Raw genomic sequence first — 12,778 nt, 5'->3', positions numbered from 1 at the left:
AGAAGGATTTCATGGTGGTGACTAGCATCAGGAACCAATGGGAGAGCAGGGGGATGGTGGCGAGTCTATTAGTACTAAGTTGGCGGCGCAAGTTTCAAAATTGTTATCCGGGCGAATCTCGGACTTTCAGAAACCTTTCGTATCTTGAAAACTTTTCGTATGTAGAGCCGTTAAATTTTTCACATTGGCTTTCGTATCTCGAGTTTTTCGTAAGTTGAGCCTTTCGTATCTCGAGGTACTACTGTATATAAATAAAAACCATTCTGGCAAGAATCTCCCCAAGAATCTCTGAGCGTCACACGGGACGCCATGAGTGTCGTTAACGGTCATTCTCTCTCAGATTAAAAAGAGCGTCACCTCCCCCAAACATCCTCCCAAAAGTTCGTTGGTTCTTAGCGTCACCTATATTGGCACCCATTGGTCAATAGGCCTAAGGAGAGGTGCCACAGCCAATCACATACAGGAGGGAATATATTGGGGGTTTGTGGGACACTGAGGAAAGAGAGAGAATACGAAGGTGCCCCTTTCAGGGTGGCAGTTAGCGGCAGTTAGCCGACGGTCAAGAGATGGATAAGACGTCCTTCCCCCTCATTGCCTCTGTTGGTTTTCCTCGCTCTGTCTCAACCTCGCTGGTACTGTAGATAATAAGTTCAATTTTACTCGGGCCCTTGTGTAACTATTTAGAATATAAGACCGGTGTTAAATTAATCACTGAGCGTTTGATTTCTGCATGACCCACAGTAACTTAAGAGACCCACGCGACCCAGGTTGGGGTCATTATATATATATATATACATTATATATATATATATATATATATATATATATATATATAATATATATATATATATATATATATATATATATATATGTGTGTGTGTGTGTGTGTGTGTGTATGTATGTACTATGTATGTATGTATATCTATATCCTTATACAAATATATACATATTTTTATATGTTGCTACTTTCATAACTCATATTTTCTCTCTTGTATGTATGAAATGTTAGAAAAGAGTTTTGCAACATTTTCAGATTCCTTATTTAGCTTAGAGTTATAGGATGTATAAAAATGTATGTTCGGATTTCATATAACTTAATTTTAAAAGAATATTACATAGAATGTGAAAAGAGAGAGATTAACTTTATCTGTCCCAAGATAGAAATCGTTTCCATAATATGTCAACATCTCAGATTAAGAGACCTTGAAGTCCCCGTTTTGTTTTCATAACCTGTCAACAAGTCTGATAGGGACTTCTGTTTCCAGATGTCGTACTTCTTTCTCGAGAAGCCACGTGGGGATTTCACGATTTTTCTGTAAAGTTACATCATATTAGAAGCTTCTAGAAGGATTGCACCATCTTTCACATGCCCAAAACGTTTTGTGCGAAGTCCACTGTTCAGCTTCCATATGAAAAGAGACTGCTCATTACCGACTTTGAATCCCTGGCGTACAGAGGTCTTTTCCTTTCTCTCTCCCCCTCTCTCTCTCCCTTGCCATACTTGATATCCCTTGCCATACTTGATATTAACGTAAAGATTTAATACTTACTGAATGATCACTCGTAAATTTTAGATTTCGTCTTTCTTGGAGTTTAGTATTATTTAGTGCTTTTTTGTAGAATCTGAACAAACATTGTACAAGTGTGTAACGGCACCTTTTCTTTTGTGAAATATTGTGAATTGGTGAAATTTTTGGAGTTAGCTGCAACAGAAAGAAAATTGGTACCGAGGCAATGTTATTGAAAGTTAATTAGTTGCAACTAATAGTTACATTGATTTGATGAAAATTTTAATTTTTACACATTGCAAATATTTTATGTTTTGTGTTGGTTTCATTTGAAGTGATTTTTGTGCATTTATCCATTATCTTAGTGAAGTGATTTTTTGTATTTATCCATTTTATTATTGAAGTGTGTGTTTTTATTTTATATTCTGTGTGATTACTGCTTTTTACAATTTTGATATTTTCCATATTTTTTCTGTGATGTGTTTTCTTTCACATTCACCATTTGATTAACTTAGTTGTTTTCATTACTTAATTGTTGCGCATTTAATTTAATTTAACACTTGTGAATTAATTTGCATTTACTTAGAATTCTTTTCAAGCTTTATTGTTGTTTAGCACATGTGAATTAATTTCCAAATTTTAATTATTACCTAACACTTTTAAATTTTGATTGAATTAATTAAATTATTTTCTTGAATTTTGCGATAATTAGTTTTTATTTAATTTTACTTAATTAATTCAAGAATGATTTAAACTTTGCTTTGTTTTCAAGTAACAGTAAATTTCCCTGATGTTGTGAATTTCACTTATAAATTTTGAGCTTGATAATAAATATTTGTATTTAAAATTTTTAGAAGTGTTTTCTTTTTCACCAGTGTATATGTTTGATTATGCTTAGGTAGAAACATAGAGTGGTAATTGAGCTGTTTTCCTTCAATTTACTTGAAGTGAGTTAGAACCAGGGAAGTCCTTAGGCTTCTGAAATCAGGGAAATACTTAGACTTTTAAAGTTGTTGATGGAGTGATGCCCTTTAATTTTGATGAACTTAGTCTGATTTTCTACAATACTGGTAAGTTGTTTAAGGGATCACTGTTGCCTTTAGAGTATTTAGTCGTTTATTTAGAGTATTCAAGTCGTTTAGTTACCTGTGTATGGGAAGGTTCAGGTATTTGGCTGTTGTGAGGTACTCATTTAATGATTGGTAAGGTAATAACCAGATACTTGGCACTTCCTCACAATATGTATATATATACATTTACACATATACGTACATACACACATTTATATAATATATATATATATATACATACATACATACATACTATTATATATATATATATATATATATATATATGTATATATATAATATATATATATATATATATGAGAGAGAGAGGAGAGAAGGAGAGAGAGAGAGAGAGAGAGAGAGAGAGAGAGCGAGAGAGAGAGAAGAGAGAGAGAGAGAGAGAGAGAGGATGAGAGAGAGAGAGAATTTTGATATCTGTACTTAATGAGGAGAACAAAAACATTTAGAAAGGCAATACTAAAAATGTGGCTTAATTAGAGATGTGGAAGAAGTAAAAATGGCATAGAAGAGCCAATGGCAAATAAAAAGTCGACGGAAATTGGTGGAGATTAAAAATACGTGTAATTCAATAATGGGGTAACTTGTTGTTTAGCAGGGGATGGTTTACACTTTTTTTTTTTTTTTTTTTTTTTTTTTTGTGGGAGACGGAAAAAAGTTTGTCGGGGGTATAGCATGATCAAACTGATGTGTATTTGCAGGAAAAAGGGAGACTTCAAATTTGAGTTGCAGAACAAGAACAATAATCATGTTGCAGGTAGCAATGAGCTTACTATCCATTTCCGACCCAATGTGGCAACGTTTTTCAGGAATAACTTCAACGGTTTTAGTCGGACAGTGATGACATTCTAACACATTGTTTGCAACGCCCCGCCGTGACTTAGAATGTTATAGGAGTCAGTCAAATTTATATACTTTAGGAGTTTACTTTTATGATTTTGGTTGTAGTCAGTCAGAACCAAAACACCTGACCATATTATAAGTCGACTTACTCCTTCCCCTTCATCAGTTCTCCCCTTCCCCTTCCCCCTCGCACACCTATCCTTCTATCACACTTCTACCCTCCTCTCACTCCCTCCCCTTCCCACCTACTTCTCTCTTCACTCCTTCCTCTTCCCCCTTCCTCCAGTTCGCCCACCCCCCCTTCTCTCTCTCTCTCTCTCTCTCTGAATTTGCACATAAGGAGATTTAAATCCTTACACAATTATTCTATAGTAATTTTGTTTAAATAGTTTAGGAATAGAAATGTTGAGTGCAGTAATGAATCGATGGTTAATGAACATGACTTTTTTGGCTCGGTGTGCAGTTTTGAATACAGCATTTGAGCAATTTACTATAAATGTTCACTGGCATGCGGTCGCAGAAAGCGGTTTGTCGCTGGGTATGAAAGGTGTGCTACAATCACACTGGGCATGGCCAATATGCTTAGGTGGGCAAAAGGGTGCACTCCGACTTTTTAGTATGTCACCCCAAGAGAAGAAAACTGCCCACTGAAAATAAGTGTTAACATATAATTAGGTATTAACCATAACACTTTTTATGCATAGCCTTATGCAAGAAATTTCAAAACAATGACATTCTTTAGTGACTTGATATTAATATCATGATAACATCATCAAACCGGGACCTGCCCATTTCGTCACCAGTCCAGTTCGTCGTCACCATTTTTTGAACCCGTTTCGTCACCACATAAAAATATTAAAATGCAACAGTATAAAGATGTTCGTCAAAGCGACTCGTAAAATAGTTGTTTTGGAGGACAAAAACGGTTTATCAGTTTATTACGCTAAACCCATAAAAATACTGTAGTGAACGTTCTGAGAAATGAAATATTAAAATTCCATTGTGGACACGTATACTGCTTACACTGGAAGAAACTGTTGGCAACTTTTCAAGAATTTGGTAGCGGTGATGGATCCAACAACTTCCAGAGATTGACTTGCTTATAATGGTTTCCCTTTCTTGTGCATGTTTTGAGGGCTTGCTCAGCAACTAGCTGTAATTGTAAGTTATCCACTATGGCTTCTCTGTGAAGAAGTGGAAGTAACCGGCCGGAACCGGAACTTTTATTTTACATCTCGGTAGCTATCATAAGACTTACATTTCTCAGCTCTTTACAATTTGCATTTATTTCTACTCTTGATAATATACAGTATCTTTCAAGTCCTTTTATTGGAAAACTTGCAGGATAAGCTTTGTCGTTAATTTATGATTAATGCTATGCTAATTAAGACTTTTCTTCATATTTTCACTCACTCATTTATAGTGTTCCTTCTCTTCATTAATATACCAAAGCATGACTGTACTAAACACATTTGCATTTATTTATTTGCTTGGATTTGTGAGCTGGAATCGAGGAAGATTATGATGGAGTAAAAGGAGTTTTTCTCCTGTACGAGGTAGTAGGCGAAAGTGCTTCTCCTCGTATACATTTTATTACAGAATATGTTTTCTAGTTCTGGTTCCAGCCGGAACTTTTTAAAAGTTCCGGCCAGTTCCGGTTCTGGCCAGAACATGATATACTGGTTCCAGCGCATCCCTACCACAGACCAGACAGTATTGTGAAGCCAAGATCGACTTACATAATTTGTGAGTTTCGTAGCTGGTTCACCTAACTGTGATCGCTCTTTGAGTTCTTCAAAGGCTTGTCGGATGTGACGCTTCGGCAAGTAGGGTAGATGAAGCAACTGACGTATTAAATCATACATTGCCCCACGCTCGTTATAAGCAGTTGCTAGGCCTACTTGTTAGACTTTTCTCCACATGGCTTGAGGAAATGAACAGAAATGGGTACACATTTCGGACAAGGCTACTTCGAAATCCGTGATTACTTCTTCCACCTCTGGATTTGGCTCCAGCAATGTTTTAATTGGTTGAAGAGCTTCTCTGCAGTCTTCCTCCTTTTTTCCACTATCAAAACAAATGAGAGGGGCTCTTGCTTTGCATTTTCCTCCGACTCCAGGAAGGCGTGTATAGATAACAATTGATACATAATTTCCGGACTATTGTAAAGGTTCCATCAATATACCATTGCTTAGCACTGCTTAAGAGATGGAATTGGTTCTCGGTGGCCATGATAATATGGCAAGAGCTAATGTGGTTGGTATCATTTTGCTACTTTACATCTGTTTCAATGAAATCTGGCGGGAGGCTATCAGCAATGAATTACGCTCAAATTAGGCTAAAAGCATAAAATTATGCTAGATCTGGTAACAAACACTGGCCGTTGCAGAAAGGAGTCCAACCGTCCAGGTGTGGCGGGATGGTTGTATGTTACCCTGCCCTGATATTTGCACCTCTTTCGATTACTCTGGCTTGACACTTGTTATTGTTTTGGTGAATTTTGTGTCACAGATTCAGCTTCTTTTCTTATTGTATAGATGTATCCATCAGAACTGTGCAATCGTGGCTTCCCGCGTTATGTACCACGGGGAACAATTTCAAAAGTCACCGGTTTTATCAATTAGATTTTCTTCCACCAGTGGTTCTGGTTCATTTTCTATGGAAATTTCTTGCAGTCTAAGGAAAGAGGGTTTAATGGTGACGGAACAGACTTCACAATGGAGGATTATTGGTCCTTTGACAGTGTCCATGACAGAGTGGAACCCGTCTTTGTCGCTTCTGACTGCAATGATGAGGATGAGCTAGTCCTTGACAGTGATGACGATTAAAATTAAATCTACGAATTTTTGTGTGTATCATTACCTATTAATTCTATAACTAATATTCATTATTTCACAATTTTACTAACACGCCCAATCTATCTCATCACATTTTACTAACAATTACACAACAGGTACAGATAAATGACCATACACATACAATCTAATAAAAAGAATATAATTTCCCTCGACGGTTCTTAGGCAACACAGTAGAATGTGGTTCAAACATCATAGTGGAGCTCAGCAAAATCCACATTATGTTGGGATATACACATTTGAGCTATAATGTGGCAAAATCATTCGATATAATAATGTACAATGTGTGTATTTATATTTTTCAGTGTATTGTGTAATTCAGACAAGAGAGAGAGAAGCCAGAGAGAGAGAGAAGGGGAGGGGGAGAGGTGTGATAGAAGGATGGGTGTGTGAGGGGGATGGGGGGGGGGAAGCTTGTTGGTGGGGGAAGGAGGGAACTGATGAAGGGAAAGGGGTAAGTCGACTTATCCGAACCTGTGCTCATATGTTTTGGGTTCAGACTGACTACAACTTAAAATCATCAGAGTAAACTCCTAACGTATATAAAGTTGACAGACTCCTATAAAATTATAAACCACAGCGGGGTGTTGCAAACACTGTGTTAGAATGTCATCGCTGTCCTACTAAAACCCTTGAAGTTATTCCCGAAAAACGATGCCACATCCGGTCTGAAATGGATGGCAGTGAGCTGGTCAATGATGAATTGATTTTAAAAGAATTGGTTTGAACAGAAATTTTTATTAAGAAATCTGAGAGTTGCCTGATGCAACAAGAGACCATAAATGAGAGTGAGAGAAAGGCAGACGGGAAAATAGTTATGGGATTGGTACATGGAAGCGGCGAGATGTTTCCTAAAGGAATGAAGTATGTTGACAGGCGACTTTCAAGATGAAAGTTGGATAAAGTTTAAGTATATCTTAGTTTAACCAGACGTCTGAGCTGATTAACAGCTGTCCTAGGGCTGGTCCGAAGGATTAGATATTTTTATGTGGCTAGGGACCAACTGGTTACTTAGCAACGGGACCTACAGTTTATTGTGGGATCCGAACCACATTATATCGAGAAATTAATTTCTAATCATCAGAAATAAAATCCTCTGATTCCATTTTGGCAGAGCGGGGCGTTAACTCTTTACCAAATCAGTAGCCGAGCACGCAACCCACTCGTCCAACAAGGAACTAGGTTGGATGAGAGGTAGAGATGACCGGTGCAAGAGTGGAAGGGGCTGGATAAATTTGAAAATACTTGAGGATAAAATTTTAGGATGACAATTAGATAACTAAAGAATGGGGAGACACCGTCATTATTATTCATAGGTGTTAGTCGGCTCCTCCGACGGTTTATCCCCTCATAAGAAAGGGTTTTATAGATACTCGTCGCGAGAGACATGAGAACCGAGACTCGATCATCATCGGAAGCGAATCAGAGCCGTGAAGAGGATTAGGTTGATGGCGATAATGAGGTCCATAAGAAGATCCCCAGACATCAAATGACGGTGGGGTAAAGTGAATGGACCGTAAAATTTGTTCGTGAAAGTATATTTCCATTGTCCTCCGTTTCTCTGCTTCTTTTCTATTTCTTACCGTCTTCCCTTTGGTGTTTTGATTGGATCAGTTGTTTTGTATAGTTCCGATAGAGATCAGGGGAGCAAAATCAAATGGAAAGTGATACTTCACACCGACGCTAATGGACCTCTCTGCTTAATACTATCAAAGCTTTTGTTTCAAAAGGATTAAGATCAAAAGATTCGGGAAAACGCTCCTCATAACGGAGGGCGAAGTATAAAGCTAGACAGTCAAAGTGACATTTAAACTGTTTTCGCCTTGTCAGTTTTACAAGCTCCATCTTTCGAGTTTATTTATTACGGAGCGGCTAGCGCCTAGCGGCGGGCAGCCGTAGACCGGCATCGTTTGAACCGTAACATCATCCTTATTTTTCATCGTAGAGGAAAAGGTTCTTTTTCTTTAAAATTTTTATTCAATAAAGTATTTACAAAAGACTACAACAAATCTAGAACTACATACATTTTCATCTAGAATACATTGCTTTCAATGTTACAAAAATTCTTTGTGAAATGCTCTAATAGTTTGTCTTTCAAAATGGCTGTGATATTTTTTTTTTTATAATGGAGGTTTTTATTCTGTTTATAATAAGAAGAAAAGTAAGTATGTTTGGATTCCTCGTGAAATGTTCTGTCAGGATAATGTTTTTTCTTTTTTCTCAACAAATAATATTAAACAAGTAAGCATGGCCGGATATCTGGCCGATCCGGATCAAAACGATACCCGTCCGTCAGTTTATATAGAAGATTTACTGAAAAGGTTTCCACTTTTAGGAATTGATGTCTTTGCCTACAGTTTTGAAGTGCTTTCATGAAAAGATGTTCGATACTTTTATAACGTATATCTATAAATGGCAGTATTAGGAATAAGATACAAATCACCATCGCTTGTCAATTGATTCAATAAAGAACAGGTATGCATTTTTACAAGCCAACTGGATGGTAATAAATTTTAAGTCATTGAGAAGACTTTGGGACCATAGTAAGTCCCAAATGGACCCCTCACAATTTGATTCATCTCCGTCAGTATTATTAATTAATTATAAAAGTACCGATTTATCATCGTTTTACAAATGTTTTTAAAGTATACTTGCGCTCCATTGTGAATGCATATAACTTATACAGTCTCTCTTAAATTTCATTTTAGTTCATTCACCATCACGCAAATGAAGACCTGGTATTTCATCCCAGTCCTTCGGGACTCTGCCCTATGAGAGCTGATAGTCAGGTCGGTGGTCTGGTTAAACTATGCTAATAGTAATAACCATCGTTTTACAAAGCGCCTCTTTGGCGTGGTTGGTATGGTGTTGGCGTTCCACCGTGGTGGTCGCGAGTTCGATGCTCAGCCATTCCATTGAGGAGTGAGAGATGTGTATTTCTGGTGATAGAAGTTCACTCTCGACGTGGTTCGGAAGTCACGTAAAGCCGTTGGTCCCGTCGCTGAATAACCACTGGTTCCATGCAACGTAAAAACACCATACAAAAACAATACAAACAAACGAAGGACAAAGAAAGGACTAGATGAGTGTAAATCTGCGCAAATGATAAAGGAATAAAATAAACTAATGAAGTATGAATGTTTGTCCAGAAATGGTCCTTAATCAGACACATGGCCTTATCCTCTACAAAGTTTCATCAAAATCCCATGATCATTTTTAATGAGATATACGTATATGCAAGGTCCTTTAAATATACTCGGAGAGGTCGGCTCATCAGGCGAGCGAAAATACGTTCCCTCTGCGCATGACGTCACGCTACGAACAGTCTCCCCTGACAGCACTGACTCTGACAGGTATACGTAGTAATACGATGCAAGGATAACTTTCCCCAAAAAAATACTTCTTAAGGTAAAAATATTTTCATTTTGTTTTACTTAAAATACAGATGTTCCTTATGGCAGACCATACATCAAAGTTTCATAATAATCTGATCTTTCTAAACAAAAAATCATAGGGTATAGAGATACCTTTCAAGGGAACACAAATAATGTAATGTATTGACTGTTACTTATCCCTAACCAAAGATGTATGGATTAACGTAGAGAAAGTTGTCCTTGGTACTAAATCCTACACAACGAGTTAAGGATTAACATAGAGAAACTTGTTTTGGTACAATGAACTCTCATTTTAATCCTAACAGATTAACAGAACAAAGATGACAGTTTAATGGTGATGTAATTGAGATATGCATGAGTTTGTTTCTCACCGAGCCAGGTGTGGACCCCGAGGGGAAAAACTAAGTTGTTGTTTTCATGGTTTTTCTTACTGTACTCTTGCATGTCCTCTGTTTCTTTTTACTCATGTCGATAATGTTGTTGAGGTGCCGCATTCTAAAAAACACTGATATTGTGGCAAAAAATTCCACAACCTCGTCAGGAACACCAGCGACAGCAGATTTCATTTCAGCAGCCATTGTTTTTATGCATTCTGTTCCTGCTCTAAGACCATAGCCATGAATTGCTGTAAAAATGTCTCTACAAATTTTTAGTTTAGAAAAAAAGTCGTCTGATGGTGCATAGAGTTTTCCTTCACTTATATAATGGATCCATGTCTCTGACGTCCCCCTTGCCTTTGGTTAAACAATGTACCCTATATTTGGGATATTTAAAGGAAACACTTTTTTCCACTACATATCCACCGATATATCTTAAGGACTCTTCCTCGATAACAGATCCCGTGGTTTCTCCTGATTTCTGACATTTAGCAAATTCTGTTTCATCAGAGAACATTTCTTCATTCTTAAGATCCACATCAAATTCCAGGTCTCTAAAAATGATGTTTGTCGTACATATTTCTAAGGCCAGTTCCCTGTAATGGAAAGATTTATCAGGCCCGTTTCCATCACGTCCAGATGATACCATTTCATGTGATAACGAGTCAAAGTTTTCATTTCCTTTTCGCAGTTTGCCTTATCGCTAACAAATTCAATATCCCTACCTAGCAAAATGTTTTTCAATCTGTATTTAAAATTAACTGCATTGGGATGATCACGAGAACCCCTCATTTACCTAATGCACCCAAAATAACTGTCAAGACAGTCTTGATTTAATTTCCGTGTCATAATAAAAGATATGTCATGTCTCTGTTTTAGCATGTTATGTAGCCCAATTATTGAGTGGCAAGACAATATCAAACCTTTTTGGAATTTGTAAAGGCAATTAAATTTTGGGGTTTTTACCCTCATTCCCAGCAAAACAACAACCATTTTTTGTAGAGCACTTTTCTGGCTATCCAAATTTATCCCAAATGCATTGCGGGCTTTTATGTCACCGAACATTATAGAGGAATTCATAACATCGAACCATTCTTCACTGTAGCTATAAAATCGGCAGTTTCCTTCCAATTTTTGCTCTCTAGTAAGCCCATTTCTCCTAAAAAATACAATGCCTTAGCACAAGACTTTGAAAGTAGCCGTACAGCATACTTTACGCTGTCTTTGTAAGCCACTTACATTGATATGTGTTTCGTTAATTTTATATGCTAAGGCATACTCTAATACGGTTTTCATTAGCATTTCACGGACACGGGCATCAGATACACTATTTTCATTGTCCTTAAGAAAACCGTGGTCCAGAAAATGATTTCTAATTAACTTTATCAAATGGGGAGCATCAGCAAATATGAAGACATTCCTGTCAGCACATGGGTTTTTGAAAAAGACTTTCTCAGAGTTAAGGGGATTAATCCCGAATTCTTTCCAAACCCGCAAATTATTAGGTCCAAGATCATGGACAATTGCCACAACGGCAAAGCCAGCTTTTTCAACATTTATAATAATATCAGTCAGATTTTGCGCTCGTTTGTTCAGTGTAATTTTTGATGGAAGAGGAAATCCTCTTTTAGTTCGCAAATATGAATAGCATTTGGTGCTTATGCTTCTGAGAGCGAAAGCGGACGATATGTCTTCATCGCTCCATTGACTGACAGGCTTATTAGTTATGTGAGCATTTATCTGTGTTGTACTTAGCACAGGTTGAAATAACTTGTATATTTCAGTTAATGTGAACTTAGGTTCTGTCACTTCCATTTCCAAACTAACCAGTTTCAGGAGTTCTTGATTAGTCTTTTCCAAATGCCCTATTTTTTCTTTAGCTCTTCCACTTCCTCTACTTGTTAAATTGTTCTTAAAGAACAAAAAACTGAATATTTTTTATATATTTAATGGTTACTTAAAGACAGCGGCAGAGAACTTTAATTTGATAGTCTAGTGCAATTTACTTTTCGTAATCTAGGTGTCACAGACGGTAAATTATTTTAGGAAAATAGAGTCGAAGGGAAGAAATGTATCAGGCAGGTTTTAGGCAAATTGCTCAACTTGTAACTTAACCATTAGGTAAAAAAAAAAAAAAAAAAAAAAAAGAAAAAAAAAAAAAAAAACGGATGGCACAGGCTCTTCCTTCGGTGCACGTTGATTTTTGGATTTTTCAATTCCCAGGAGTCGGTACTTCATGTCATCAGCATAGTCCTCTGCTTTAAAATGGACTGAACAAATTAGAGCACGCTTCCAGTTAACATCGTCTGCACGTTTGCAAGCATGCATTCATTTCTTCTTCGGTTTTTCTTCTTTTGGGAAACTAAAATATCGAATATCAATATTAATGGTCTTTCGCTATTATTATGGCATCCAAATACAGATGGAAGTTGATAAACGTGACAGAGATCAAGTAAGACCACCTCTAGTCAGGTCAAACCTCGGCCACCGTCTCCGAAAATTGACGTCACAAAAGCTCCGCCCACATGCGCATAGCTCACTGATGAGCCGACCTCTCCGAGTATATTTAAAGGACCTTGCGTATATGTAACAGTAAATATTTGATCCCCAAGGGCTATACTCTAGTTACGAAAGGTTAAGACTTTCGTATGATTAACGGCGTTGCCACGGTTCCCATTCTGCCGAAGGAAGCATTTAATCCTAATCCAAAAAGTA

This window comes from Macrobrachium nipponense, chromosome 33, assembly GCF_015104395.2.
Source record: "Macrobrachium nipponense isolate FS-2020 chromosome 33, ASM1510439v2, whole genome shotgun sequence".
In the NCBI taxonomy this organism is placed as follows: domain Eukaryota; kingdom Metazoa; phylum Arthropoda; class Malacostraca; order Decapoda; family Palaemonidae; genus Macrobrachium; species Macrobrachium nipponense.
This window is presented reverse-complemented; position numbering follows the sequence as displayed.